Here is a 15,798-nt window from a genome sequence, read left to right on the forward strand (position 1 = left end):
GGAGGCCAGCCTAGACCTAGAATTGAGAAATAGAAGGAAGGCACACTCAGGTAGACCTTAAGACCAGAAATTTGGTTCATAAGTGTTTTCATTCATTCATTGAGAAAGGGTCTCATTATGTAGCCATAGCTGGCCTAGAACTCACGATGTAAACCTGGCTAGTCTCAACTTTATAGAGATCGGCTGCTTCTGCCTTCTGAGTGCTGGGATTAAAGGTGTGCATTACCAAGACAGTTGACAGTGCACCAAGACTATTAATTTACTTATTTATTCTTTCATTCGTTTATTATTCTTTGATTGTATCCATGTAGCTCCATTATTTCACCCTCCATTACCTCCCTCATTCCCTTCCCACTACCAAGTACCCTCCTATTTTCATGTCTTGTCTTCGTTTTGCGGTTTTGTGACCACTCAGTTGAATTTTGTGACCGCTCAGTTTAATTAGGTTTGCTTCCATAAGCATGGGACAGGGATGGTTATTTACTGGAGCATGAGCAACTTACCAATGGCTATACCACTGAAGAACATTAACCCCCTTCTACCAACAACTGTGAATACTGATAGCTCCTCCGAGACTCGTGAGGCTATCAGCTGCCAAGGGCTCCTGTTGAGGACTCTAGTCTTGTGCGGGTCTTGTTCTGTGTATCCACGGCTGCTGGGAATTCATGAGTGTGACAGCCATGTCATCTCCAGAAGACTGCATTTCATGACACACCTCCCATTCCTTAGTTCTTTCATTCTGCATTGTTCTCTAAGCCGTGGAGGATGCTGTACAGATGGATGATCCACTCGGGGCAGAGTGTTCAACAGACACTTCTTTTCAGTACTCCAAATGTCAAAAGGATTTTGCCCTTAAGATTGGAGGTAGAAGCTGGGTGTTGGTGGTGCATGCCATCAGACTCAGCACTCAGGAGGCAAAGGCAGGCAGATCTCTGTGAGTTCAAGGCCGGCTTAGTCTACCAAGTGAGTGCCAGGATAGGCTCCAAAGCAACACAGAGAAACAAAACACACAAAAAAAAAAAAAAAAAAAAAAAAAAAACAAAGAAAGAGAGCGATTGGAGGTTGGGTATCAGACCTGCAGAACAATTGTCATGATTTGGACAGGGCTTTGGTGTTCCTCCAGAAATTTCATGTGTGCATACAAGCAGATGCCCACAGAAGCCTTATACTCACCTGAAACCAGTTACAGGCAGTTGTGAGATACATGGATGCTGGGGTGGGAGGGTTCTTAATCACTGAACCATGTCTCCAACCATGTCTCCAAACCCCCCCCCCCAAAGCAGGCGATTGTCAGATAGTGAACTCTGGAGCCTCGTGGAGCAGGATCGGGTCCTGGGAAAGAATGTACGGTCTTGAAAAGTGAATTTGTTCTACCAAGAGAGAGTAACAAGAAGAGTAAACCTGGTCCCCAAAGCTCTTGCTGCCTGTCAGACCATGGGATTGCTTCCAAATTCTAAAACTACTATCTAGAGAAGCCTCTTTTAGCATCACCCTCCCTGTGGAGTGGGGGGGAGGGGGAGGGGAGTTTGGGAGGGAGATAGAGAGAGGGAACTATATATTTTAAAAGCCTCTTTTCTCATAAAATACTGAGTATTGAACATTTTGTCGTGACATCAGAAGTCATACTCAAACAAATCTGAAGGGTGCTGGGTTCACTGTTGATGTAATTCTATAATGATGTACTATATGAGACTTTAAAGAAGGATGAAGTTTCTGGCTTTCGAGGGCAGCAGGCAAACACATGGTTCACATACATACATGTAGTCCAAACACTCAACACGCCTAAAATAAAAATAACCCTTAAAAAAGGATGAAGATGTCAGTACTGACCTGAAGATGACCTTCCTTTTCCTTTTCAAACTCACACTTAAAACCTCCCTGCCTGCCTTCAACCCCTCGAGTGCTGTGTGACTGAAGGAGCATTGGCCTCTGCCTGGCTCAGATGCTGGGTTCGGAAGCAGGACTGCTCTCCACGGAGCTCGTGGGCAGTCATGGATGCACACAGAGCTGAGGTGGGTTTCCTCCCTGGATAGAGGTGCTGAGAAACAGCAGGATTCAGCCTTGCATTTTACACCAAGTGAGTGCACACGGGTTGTAAGGAACACGTTGGTTTGTGCCTGGGAAATAAGAACCCTGTCTGACTCCTTACTTAGAACTTGGGTGAGGCCCTGTTAAATAAGCTATGGGAAAGAAAAAGGTTCTGGAGCTCGACCCTGGACCCAGCTGGAAATGTCAGTCTCACACCTGGTGCTGGCAGAGGCTGATCTGCCTGCTGGGAAGCCACCTGGGTAGTTAGCTGAACAACAAAGGACCCAGGTCCTTTGGGACTCCGGAGTCCATTATAGTAGCGTAGAGTTATTAAACTGCTGTGTGTTTAGACTTCTGGGTATAACTGAAGAGCATTGGCACTTGCTTAGCCTGGGTGAACCCTTGGGTCCTCTGCACAAGGGTGGGGGTAGGGAGAGTGTGGCTTCTCTGCCAGAAGGAAGCAGCTGAGGACAGCTATGCACAAAATTGTAGGCATACTTAAAACATTATGCAGGGGTTTCTTTTGACATTTATGTTTTAGTTCGTTTATTTTGTGTTATGCTCTGTCCTCCTACGTGTGTGGAGGTCAGAGGACAGCTCATGGGTGTCGGTTCTCTCCTTCCTACTGGGTCCCAGGGATCTAATTCAGATAAACAGGTTTGGTGGCAAGTGACTTCATTCCCTGAGCCATCTCCCCGGCCCTTGATTGATTGATCGATCGATCGATCTATTGATTGATTGACTGGCCTCAAACTCACAGAAATCTGTGCCTGCGCCTCCAGAGAGCTGGGATTAAAGGCATGCACCACTAAACCTGGCCCTGGCGTTGTTCTGTTTCTTAATGGAATGCATTTTCTTGCATACTTGTTAACAACAAAGAAGTTTCAATACTCAGCGCTGTCCTTTGTTTTACAGGTATCTTGTATCTACGTGAACCAGCTGAGAAGAGCAAATCTCTGTGCTGGAATGATTCCTCTGGGATCCCCTGGGACCAGGACTGTTTTTCTAATTAGCAGACAGCTGTAATGGGAAGGGTGGACATGCTGACAGGCGCAGATCTGACAGAATGTCCCTTTTGAAACATTACTCGGTATTAAAAAAGGAAGGCAGAATTCAGTACAGAAATTAAGATGAGCTTCTACAAACAAATTAGGTGCTGATGTAACTTTTATTCTGAGAGTTCTTACGCATCCCAGGCTGACCTCTGACTTGCCTGCGTCTGTCTCCCACGTGTTGGAGATTGCAGGCACGTGCTACCACTTTGGTTTCATGGGATGGAGGGGATCTCATTCAGGGCTCTGTGCACACCATGCAAGTATTCCACCAATGGAGCTGCATCCCAGATCTTAATGTCATTCTATAGAAAATGTTCCTGCCTCTAGACTCTGAAGTTTAGAGTGATGTACCTTTCTGCCTGCACTGCTTTCCAGTGGTCCACAAAAGAAAACTTAAGAGAAAGCACAGGCACACATGATCACAAACATACCTGGGAAAGCGCAAGTGTGGGCTGCAGCCATTGCTCGGCTGGCACTGTGGCCAGCATGCATGATGTCCTGGTCCTAACTTCAGGAAAGCCTGGGGGCGCATACCTGTCGTTCCAGCACAGGCAGGTGAAAGCAGGATCAGAAGTTCAAAGTCACCCTCGGTTAATGTAGATGGTTCTATGAGGCCAGGCTCTGTCTCAATGCAGAGAAAGCAGGTGTGCCTTTTAAATTATTGAATCTGAGAGCTCTGCAGATGAAAGTGCTTGCCGTGCAAGCCAGAGAATACTATTTAATCCCCAGAACCTACGGTAGAAGGAAGGAACTGACTCCTAGAGGTTGCCCTCTAACCCCCACAGGATTATCGCTGGCACACACACACACACACACACACACACACACCACACCACACCACACACACACACCACACACATACACACCAAACACACACACCACACACACAGAGAATAATAATTGATAAATAAAATCTTAAGAAATATTGAATCGAAGCAGAGTATAACTTTCATTACGTTATATGACCCTTTCAAGTCTTCTGTAAGCTTTGGAATGTTTCAGAGTCAGGAAGAGGAGGAGGAGGAAATGACAGAGAGAAGGGTTCCTAACACCCAGCTTAAAGAAGTCAAACCGAACAATCCAGGATATTGTCTGTGTAGAGAGAAGCCTGGGAGGCTGGGGTATACCTCAGCCCCAGCCTGGCTGCTTTCCAGATACACTCACTGTCCTGTTTCCCCAAATCTGGGGACTCCAGGACGGGAGTGCTTGGTACTCAGGATGAGGTACAGCTTCTGCAGTCAATTAGATAAATACGGGTGTCGAAGACCGATGGAGACCAGTCAGTCTCCATCCGGTGGGGCATTCCTGGCCGGGAGATGGCTCAGTGGGTAAGATACTTGATGCACAGGTGTGGTCCTAACACTGGACCACTTAAAAGCCTGGTACATCGCATGCCTGTGATCCTAGCACTAAAAGGAAGAGACAGGCACACCCTGGGGGCCAGTCTAACTAAAACAACAGGTTCCGTGAGACTATGTCAGAAAAGCAAAAGTGGGAAGTGGGTGAAGACGATGGCTGAGGTCCACCTCTGGCCTCCACACGTGCACGGCCACCCATGAGTACCCCTGTGCGCACACATGCACACACAAACCAAGCTACTCGATAGATCGGTTAAAATGGGTTTTCTTACCTAAAGGCTACCAGAGAACACCACTGAACCCACGGTATGTGAAGAGAACGCTCTCAATGAATGCTGGTGATTCGGGGTGTTGATTTTGTGTCTGTGGTTCACTGGTTATAATCCTCTGGTGCGGCCTCATCCATTCACGTGGAGAACTCTGAAAGGGCCGAGAGCTGACGGCTCCCCGTCCGCGTTCCTGGGGGTCCCCCTAGAGGCCAGAGAGGGGCACTGACACGGGGGCGGCGAAGAGCTCAGCTGCACAGATTTCTTTCCAGCATAATCTGAGCCATGAGCAGGGCTGTTTGGGCGAGAGTAAGTAGAAGCCCTTACCTGAAGGGGAGCTGTAATTCCTCCGGGTCCTACTGGTCAGGCACCTAAGCGGGAGTGCTGTGTGCACGGGGAAATCACGAAGGACTAGCAGGTGGGTGTGCATACATGTGTAGTGAGACGCAACAGGCTCTGTACGGCCATGGACAGAACAAACTGGACACGAGAAAGGTGGTGGCGCACGCTTTTAATCCCAGCACTCGGGAGGCAGAGGCAGGCGGAGCTCTGTGGGTTCTAGGCCAGCCTGGTCTACAGAGCGAGTTCTAGGACACGCTCCAAAGCTACACAGAGAAACCCTGTCTCGAAACAAACAAAAAACAAAAATAGTATCTTCTATTTTGAAGACTTTGTATGGGGTTACAAATTCTGTTCCTGAGCCAAGATTCGTATTCTCTCTCTCTCTCTCTCTCTCTCTCTCTCTCCCTCCCTCTCTCTCTCTCCTCTCCCTCCCTCCCTCTCTCCATCCATCCCCCCTCTCTCTCACTCCCTCTCCCTCCCTCCCTATCTCTCTCCTCTCCTTCCCTCTCTCTCTCTCTCTCCCCCTCCCTCCCTCCTCTCCTCCCTCCCTCTCTCCCTTCCCCCCCATCCTTTCCCTGTGTAGGTGTGTAGGGTGGCACATAGTTACAGGCGTCATGACATACATGTGGAGGGCAGAGGACAATCTCGTGTGTCAGGCCTATGAGTTTCTGGGGATTCTTCTGTGCCCATCTCCCCTGGGAGCAGTGGAATTACAGATGCGTGTTCTACCTCATTCCAGGGAAAGGAACCCTGGTCATCACACTCAGGAGACATGTTTTATCCACTGTGACACTCCCCCAGCCTCTGAGTCCATGGCAGACTGTCAGTGGAGGCTTGGACAGAGGCACAGCTCCATGCTGGTATTCCCTTAATCTTTCAGAGACTTCAACTCAGTTAAAACGGGTCCATTGGATTCACCACAGGAAAGAAACCCTGGGCAACACAGTATGAAGCAGAGTTGAGCTTATTTTTCTTTTAACTGTATATACTTGCTTTTGTTTAGTTTGTTTATTTACTTATTTTGGGGACTGTGTCTCTGACTGGACCTGGGGCCTACCAAACGGGTAGGCTTGCTGGCCAGCAAGCTTCACTGATATCCCTGTCTTGGCTCCCTGCCCTCACCAGCAACGGGGTTACAGGCATGGGCAGCCATGCTTGACTTTGACTGACTTCATGTTCTCACGCTTGCACAGCAAGCCTGGTTAGGTTTGGTTTGGTTTTTAGACAGGGTTTTACTTTTAGCTTTGGTTGACAAGGACCAGGCTGGCCTTGAACTCACAAAAATTGGCCTGCCTCTGCCTCCTGAGTAAAGGTGTGTGCCACCCCTTCACATATAATCTTTAATTTGTATTCATATGGATGTTTTGCCCAAATGCACGTGTGTACACCGTGTGCATGCCTTGTGCCCTCTGAGGTCAGAAGATGGCACTGGATCCTGTGAAACCAGAATTTCAGACAGTTGTGAACTACTTTGTTGGATACTGGGAACCAAGCCCGATCCTGTACGAGAGCAACAAGGGAACTCTTAACTGCTGAGTCATCCCTCAGCACACACACACACACACACACACACACACACACACACACACACACACACGGCAAGGTCTCATGAACTCACAGAGATCCGCTCGCCTCTGCCTCCGGAGTGCGGGATTAAAGGCGTGCGCCACCGCCTCTGTCTGGTTTTGTATCTAGGTCTTGAGCATAAGGTCTGAGGGAAAGAGGTGCTTGGGAAGAGAGCTATAACCTAAGTCCATTAGGTTTCTCAGAGAGCCTCAGTTCAGGGTGTCAGTTAGCCCTGGAGACCATTTCGGTGGCTTTCAAACGTTTGCCAATAAACATTTCTCCGTTTTTCCTCTCTCTCTCTCTCTCTCTCTCTCTCTCTCTCTCTGATAAATGAGACAGAAGATGGCTCTGGAGGAGAGGTAACTGGGTGGGATTCCCATCAGACGAAATAAAACCATGATCAACTAGAGCGGTACAAAAAGGGTTGGGACATATATTTTGCCATAAATAGGGTTTCTGATGGATTCCTAGAAATTCACAGTTTTACATCTAGGGAACGAGAAAGGCCCAAAGGACCCTGGAATTCTCGATTCTCAGGTGGTGAGCAACTTCACCAGAGGCTTTTCCCAGGCCGGGACCCCTTTCTCTTCCCGTATCCCCACTGTCTGCCTTTCCATCCTGCCTCAAAACCATAAAGTGTCCATCCTGACGCAAAGGTCTCTCTCTTGGCTGTGTGTCTGGGATTCCAGACCTTGCATAAACTATGCCCAGGGCTGCTGAGTAGCCTCAGGCAAGTCGGACACGCCCTCTGAGCCTCAGGTGGCTGTGGGCAGCCACCACCTGCTGTGAGAAGCTGGCTGCTCAAGGACCACAGGGGAGGTCCCACCTCCAGCACCGGAGGAGAGACTTCCTCCCTCTTCCTCAAAGGGAGGCAAGGGAACACTGGTCAGTTGGTGTCTAGCTGGGAAAGGAGCCATTTCCCCCATTTTGCCTTCACCTGACTAAAGAATCGGGGCTGCCATTTTTAGGGGTGGGCAATGGGGAGGTGGGAGGCAGAGGGTGGGGGACAGAGGCTGGGGGTGGTGTCTAAGCAGGTCTGCCAAAGGCCTAGCTGAAACAGTGGCATTTCCTGAGGCTCAAGGAAAGCCCCTCAGCAGTCCCAGGACCGGGCCAGGTGGCTTCCTGCTAGCACCACACTAACAATCCTGCCTGGGTTGCTGCTTTCCTTTCTCTCTGCCAAATGTTGATTAACTAAATACTCCCTGTTTGCTTTGGTCTGATGCCCTTCCATCCCAGCAACCTAGAAATGAAAGCAGCTTCCAGGAAAACGAACCTTACCAGGGGCCCTCCTCACCTAGTGGACCCAGTGAGTGATCAGGCCTGGATAGGATTAGCACCCAACTGTGGCACACCCTGGAAGCTTGGTTCCCCTGAAGATGGGGGTAACTAAGCCCTGTGCTCCTGCTGCTTTGGCCAGGCTTGTCTTTGAACTTGGGGGCCACAGTCTGTACCTCAAGAATGCAAGTTTGGCCACCAAGAATCCAATTAGAACAGCCAAATTAATAGTAAAAGGGGGAAAGGTATTCAATGTGGCCACATTGGGAATCGTTTTGGGGGTCCTGAAATGAGATTGAAGCTTCAGTAAAGGGCTAGGAATATGCACATCTAGGCAGTTCGGTCAAGGTGTGGTCCTGTCTACCACTGACCCAGCACGTCTGGGCTTCAGTGTCATCGCGTAAGATAGCCTGACAGAATGTTAGAACTGTGTGGAGTATCTTTTGCTAGCATAAAAGCTCTACCTCCCTGCCCCTGGCCGGGGCCTTTTCTTTTCTGGAGGGAAGTCCTTATCTTGTGGGTCCTTTGTTTCAACACTCTGCTGGTCAGACTGAAGAGACACAAGTGTCTCGTTAGACTACCGTCATTTCTGCCAGACTGGGTACGGACTGACCTCTCTCCTCACGACTCCCACATGACCCTGCCCTTCTCCACCTCCACACTTGCCGTTGACTCTCTGAGGTACCTTTCCTCGCCTCTCCATCTCCCTGGGGGCTATGCTGTGCACTCAGTTATCTGTGGCTCAGTTGCCTCCACTCCAGGGTCCTTCCTGGGTCCTTCCTGCCTTCTCGACTTTCTTTGGTGAGCTCCTGTTTGTTTGTTTGTTTCCCAGAGTCTTCCTTCAGAGTTGTGGAGGTTTTTGGTTTGGTTGATGGTTTGTTTGTTTGTTTGTTTGTTTTTGAGATATAACTCAGATCATAACCATCTTCCTTGATTTATTTATTACATGTGCAATGCAAGAGGACTCTAGATCTCATTGCAGATGGTTGTGAGCCATCACGTGGTTGCTGGGAATTGAACTCAGGACCTCTTGAAGAACAGGCAGTGCTCTTAACTGCTGAGCCATCTCTCCAGCCCCAATAACCTTAAAACACGTGTCAACTGCAGTTCACTTGTGGCATCTCACACTTGAAATCCCAGCACTTGGGAGCTGAGGCAGGAGGATTGCCATGGGTTCTGGGCTAGCCTGGGCTCCACAGTAAGACCCTATCTTAAAAAAACAACCACTACCACCACAAATAAAAACATGCCAGTTATGGCGTTAGCACCATCAAAGTTGTGTGGCCCTCGGTAAGATCAAGACTACTCTCTTCATCGTATTGTGTGAACAGCATCCTTAGTTTTGTTCTGTTTGAGCCGAGGCCCCTGCCGCACCCGGGCCTCCACCTTCATGACTGAACTTCTCATCCTGTTCTCGACTTCCCTTGCTGGGGTTGCAGGTGTGAAGTGCCCTGCCTGGTGCCTTCAGTGCCGAGCGGGGACTGGACCCAGAGCCTCGTGTCCACCAGGCAAGCGTCGCAGCCACTGCTGTCCTCGCCACCCACCGATTTCTATGTCTGTGCTTCCTGTGGCTGCGGGCTCACGTAACTCGTGACCCTTCGCGTTTTGCTTTATTACTATTCTTTAAGATTTATTTTATGTGCATGAGTATTTTACGTATGTGCACCATGTGAGTGTGCCTGGTACTCAAGGAGGTCAGGAGAGGGCGCCAGATCTCCTGGGCCTGGAGTTGCAGGTGAACCACCAAGTGGGTGATGGGAATGGGATGTGGGTCCTCCCTGAGAGCCAATGTTCCCAGCCATCGGAGTCATCTCCCCCTTTATCTCACCACCATTTCCATTGCTTAGTTTATGCCTCTGTGAGTGCCAGAGAAGTCTGGAGGAAGGTGACAGTTCCCTAGAGCTGAAGGTGAAGAGGTCGTGGGCCACTTGACATGGGTGTTAAGAACTGAACTTGGGTCCTTGTAGGATGTGCATGTAACTGCTGCACCAACTCTCCAGCGCCCATGTGGCCCTTTGCGGCAGGCTTCCTGCTGTCAGTGTGCTGGCAGGGTTCATCCTCGGGGCCTGAATCAGGTGCTCCTGTAGTTTCTATTGCTGAGTTATTCTCCATGGCCGTGTACTACCTCAGTGTCTCTTCGGCTGGAGCACATTTGGGCTGTTCCCATCTTGGGATGATGATGGATGGATGCATGGATGGATGGATGGATGACTCTTCTTGGAGCCTATGCTCTGCGTGGGTGTGTTGTTTCAGGACACTTGGCAGATACCAAGAGTGGAATTGCTGGTTCATGTGGTAACTATGCTTTTTGAGGAATTGTCAGTGTTTTCCAAAGTGAATATTTTTTGTTTCCTAACCAAAAGATAATGCATTCCCATCACAAGAAAAACAAAACAAAATGAAACAAACAAACAAACAAAAAAATAAGTAAAATCACGTGTCCACTGGGTCACTCTCTTTACAGAGTGACCTCTCATTTTGTTACACATTAACATGTACGTGCAAATGTGCATACACACATGATTCTACATGTTTTAATCTACTTGACGTTGACTATATATCGCATTCAGGATGTCAGAAACAAGGAAGCCAGACCTGGCAGCACTATCTGGGAGGCTAAGACAAAAGGATTTCAAGTTCAAGGCCAGCCTGGACTATATAGTAAGACATAGGAATAAGCAGAGTTTTACTCAGAAATAGAGGACCTGTTTGTGAGGAATTTATCATCCAGAGAGAAAAGAACAGAAAGGAAGATCAGGTGGTGCATGTCTTTAATCCCAGAACTCAGGAGGTAGAGGCAGGTCTATCTCTCTGAGTTCCAGGCCAGCCAGATCTGCAGAGGGAGTTCCCAGGACAGCCAGAGAGGGCTACAGAGAGAAACCCTGTCTTGAAGAACCAAAAACAAAACAAAAAAAAAAAAAAATTACATCATCTTCAGATTTGCTCTCCCGTGATGACATCAATAAGGCTCTAGGTCTCTGCTGCAGGCTAGGAAGATGGATAGATTTTATTTCTGTAAACTATCAATGGGAAAGAAGGCAGCCTGAAACCAAACAAGCTACACGTTCATTTCCATCCCCTTTGTCTTTTTTCCAGGCAGCTAAAGCCTCGTGCAGTCTAACATTCCCATTGAACAAAACCCGGGCCTTTGTTTCACAGCCCAGAGACACCTCCAAAGAAAAGCCTGTGTTTGGGTAACAAGCTCTCCGTCTGGAGCATCAGAGTGGCTGGAGTTAACTCTATTCTTGTGGAGTAGTTCCCCAGGCATACAAATGCACAAGCCCATTCATTTCTTTGTTTTTTCCTGTCCCAGGCTCCACTTGTAGGGACATTGTGTCCTTAACAAGGATCTGGGCAGGGTGATGAACGTGCTTCAACAGACCACCTTACGCAGTTTACTGAGCTTTTCCTAGCTGTGCAGCCATTATGCTTGTGTAAGAAGCCAGCCGTGTTGTATATGTCTCAACCCCCTTCGTGCTCTTAGGGATTGTCTTTCTGGAAAGACCGTCAATACTGCACTTCTGTTTTTTAACACTGGGTTTCAGGCGCCATCACCACATGGCACTGCGTGCGTGGGTTACTTCAGCCCAACCCCACCTTCACACTGACCAACCAAGACAGCGAGGTGTTGACCCCTCTTCCCAGGACCAGGCTGTAACATCTTGGGTCTCAGGCCAGACCTCCTCCATTCAGCCACGGATACTATGTATCTTTATTTTGTCTCAGCCTTGTCGAACTATGGTTGACATTTAAAAAGTGTCTATTGTTAAGGTGCAGGATGAAATGTTTCGGTATATGTATATATTATAAAACGATTGCCACAGTCAAGCTCCTTTGCCTAGCTGTCATTTCTCTTCCTGGCCAATTTCCGCTTGGGAGGAGAAATGGAGGCCCATTCCCTTGGCAAATCCCACGCGCACAGTCTACTGCTAACTGTAGTCGCTTGCTGTGCATCTATCTGCCTTCCAGAGCCGACTCTCTTGGGAAGTATTTGACCCAATCTTGCTTATCTTACTTAGCAGAAAAATAAGTGATTCCCCCTTTATTAAGGTTGAATAATAATAAACAAGCCAAAATTCAAAAAATAATAAAAGTCCCCCACCGCATTTTACTTCCCTACTCACTTGCCAGCTAGGCATTTAAACTGTCCCTGCGTCTTGACTACTGTGAATAGTGTTGTGTTGAGCATGGCAGTGGGAAAAAAATACTTCCAAATGTGGCTTACTGACTTTGGATGCAGGCCCAGTAGAACTGCTGGATGTTTTATTTTTGAAGAGCCTCCACACTATTTATACCCCAGTGACAATGAGTAAGAGCTCTCATTTCTTTGCAGCCTTGAAAACGTTTCCCTCTTGAGTTCTTTGATAATGGGCACCCTTTCAGGGGTGAGCTGATTTTTCATTGTGGCTTGGGTTTGTATCTTCCTGTCACTGGTGAAGCTTTGCTCTCTCTCATACCCTCCCCCCGCCCCCGACCATTTATAAGTTGCTATGGCGGTCTGTCCCCTCCAACACTCCTGTGAAATGGATTGCCGCCAGGAGGTGACAAGCTTTTGATCTTCGCACCATTCAGCCCTTAGTGACTCTGCAGGGCAATCTAGATGATTCCAGAGTGTTAACACACTTCCCTGCTCTGGCCTTTTGCTCCTCACTTCAGTTGACTAAGTTTTGGACTCCAGTAATCAAGTCTCTAATTCCCAAGATGTCTGGGTCTTTTCAGGGCATCCAACCACAGCTGTGGGAATGTGCAGGTCTGTCAGCCTACTAGCTGTTTCTTCGGGTATGAAAGAAAGCATTCTGTGTAACTGGGCTCTTTCTTCCACAACACCCCTGTTCCTCAAATGCTGGGCTTCTCTTGATAACGGGCTTACTCTTTTTTTTGTTTTTCGAGACAGGGTTTCTCAATCTCTGTATTGCTTTGGATGCTGTCCTGGAACTCGCTCTGTAGACCAGGCTGGCCCCATAGAGATCTGTCTGCCTCTGCCTCCCGAGTGCTGGGATTAAAGGTGTGCGCCACCAACGCCAGGCTCGAGCTCACTCACTGTCGACTTGAGATAGTAGATTCCTTGTTAGCCTCAGTGGCGTCCTTGTAAGATGGGAGGTGACAACATGTACAGTTGTTTGGCTCAGCTTCTTTTCCAGTTGGCCTTTCTGATGCAACAAACATTTTCTCTTTCAAAATGTGACCCATTTCCTCATTCACCAAACCACAAAAGTTGTTTTTCAGCTTTTGGCTGGCTCCAAGCCGCCATTTCCTGACCTGCTTCCTCCTTACTCACAAAGAAAAAAGTCTCGTGCCTTAACCCCCCCCCCCTTCACCTTACGTCCATTCTTTGATTGGCAACTGGGGTTTGTTGGATGTGGTGGTTGAACTTCGACCAATGAGGAACAGTCCAGGTTCCCTTTTACATCAGGGATAAAACCAGGGCTCCCCCAACCCCCTGCTGGTGTCACCACCTTTGTGGGTGACAATTCTCGTGCAGAAGTGTAAGGGTGCAGACGAGACACTCTAATTACGGTAGTGGCCTCCCTCTTTGTGGCGTCAGGAATATTTCTAACTCTGCCATAAAATTCCCCAACCAAAGCAACTTAGGGGAGGAAGGGCTTAATTTCGTTCACAGTTCTGGGTTACAGGCCATCGTTTCCAGGGAGTCCCAGTAGCAGAACTGGAGACAACTGGTCCAAGTGTGTCAATGGGAAAGCAGATCACTGAATGTTGGGGTGCGGGGGGGCACTCTCCTTTTCAGTCTGGGGGCCCAGCTCATGAAATGGCACCACCCACATTCAAGGTGGGTTCCCAACACAATTAACCCATTGAGGAAACTTCCCACAGGCCAACCTCAAGCAGACACTCCAACACATTGAGACTCCCTTCCCAGGCGATTCCAGATTCTGTAAGCTGACGACTGAAACCAATCATCGCGGTGGTTGTTGGGTAAAGGAAGCCACACTTGACTTTCGGAAGCACAGGCTTCCTGTCCCTGAACAGCAATCACCAGGCTGCAAGCTTTGCCTGGCTTCTCTGGTCCAAGTTCTTACTTCTTCCCTGCTCCTGCCCCTGGGCAGACCTCCGTGACTCACGGTTTGGCCTGAGGCTCACATCTCTGAACTCTTCTGGCTACCAGCTTATAAAACTGAGTGTAGAGTCCTTCATGCTGCCCATCCTCGCAGGACCCCCCCCCCATCCATAGTCAGCAAACTCATTGCTTCAGTAAGTAGACTTGGGGGGGGGTCCTTTCTCGGGACCCATCATACCCTGTTGTGGGAAACTTTTCTAATGCGAAGGTACTTCGCCTGGGAAGGACGCATAGTTCCTGAATCGTCCTCTCTGCACAAATTAATCATTCTGGTTGGATTGTGAAGTTGAGTTCCCACAAATGGGATGGGACATGGCCACCACCTACATCACAGACAAAAGACGGCATCTGTGTCGGCCCGGGGTGTTGCTAGCCTGTCTTGGACACTGGTGCACCCTCTTTGCAAAAATGATCGCCTTGCTGCAATAGTCTCACTTTCTTTCTGTGTGTTCTCTTTGGAAACACCCAGACTTTTCTAACATTAACTGGAAACCCTCATGTCGGTCTTCAGTTTGATCCGCTTATTTTCTATGTTTTATCAGAGTTCTTGGCTCCTGAGGCGTTTCCTACATAGTTTTCTGTGAGACATGAATTTGTTTAGATCATTCCCAGCAGTTTATAACTGGGAACAGAAGGGAGAAACTACATGATGTGTCCGGTGGCTTCATGAAGGAGTGAAAGGAACTGATACAGTAACCGGCTGTCTGTAGGGAGTCAGGGACAAGGGTTCCTGGTATAAACTGCAATCTTCTCCCACTTAGAGCTCTAAGCTGAGGGATGTGTGTGTGTGTCTGTCTGTCTGTGTATCTGTGTGTGTCTATGTGTATGTCTGTTGTATGTCTGTGTGTGTCTGTGCATGTGTATGTGTGTGTATGTGTCTGCGCGTATGTCTGTGTGTGTTTGTGTTGCTGGAAATTGAGTGCAGAGCACTCTACCTCTGAGCTACATCCATAGCCCTCCTTTAACTCCTAGACCTTTAACATTCTTTAACCTCCCGAATTAAAGTATTTGTCTAGTAAACCTAACAGCTGGGCTCTCTTAAGGACCGTTTTGAGCAACCAGTGATACCATAAACATAAGCCACACTTCCATTTATTTCAAGCTCTCACATATGAAAAAGCATCTCTCTAGACAATATGACTTGGTGGCTCTGAAGAATAAAGTGCCTCCTCTCAAAGGTTTAGTGTTCTTGCTATCTATTGTCCTCAGTGGTGTGTGTGTGTGTGTGTGCGCGTGTGCGCGCACGCGCGTGCATGCGTTAATTTAGCAGCTTTCTTGGGTAAACTCTGTAGAGTCCGTCTCCCCTGTCACATGCCACCAAATGAACTCTCGGTAGATAGGTACTGGCAAGCTAACAAATGTGCAGAGATTTTTAAACAATGCTTTGGCCTAGTGAGTGTCTACACTTTGCCAAGCAACTCTGGGGGCTGAGGCACCCTCAGTCCTTAGACAGGGTCACAGGTTACCTTAGCCTTCACCTCCTTTTTGCCCAAGACCTCAAGATCAGCCAGAACTGAGAGACTGGGGATCCTTCCAGGCCTTGTTGGTCCTTAGGAACACATCAGAGATTTCCAAAATCTTCTACAAAAGTTTTATTTCCCAGAGACTCTTTTGTCAACTTTTTGGTCCCCCAGTCTCAGTTTAAATGGTATAAACTAATCATGGTGATGTTTTGTTTATGATCTAACAAATAAAGCTTCCCTAAAGATCAGAGCAAAACTAGCCACACTAGTTAGCCATAGAGGCCAGGCAGTGGAGGTACACATCTTTAATCCTAGCATTCAGGAGACAGGCAGACATATCTCTGTGAGTTCAAGGCCACCCTGAACAAC

Source organism: Phodopus roborovskii, unplaced genomic scaffold (genome assembly GCF_943737965.1).
Source record: "Phodopus roborovskii unplaced genomic scaffold, PHOROB, whole genome shotgun sequence".
NCBI classification, from domain to species: Eukaryota; Metazoa; Chordata; class Mammalia; order Rodentia; family Cricetidae; genus Phodopus; species Phodopus roborovskii.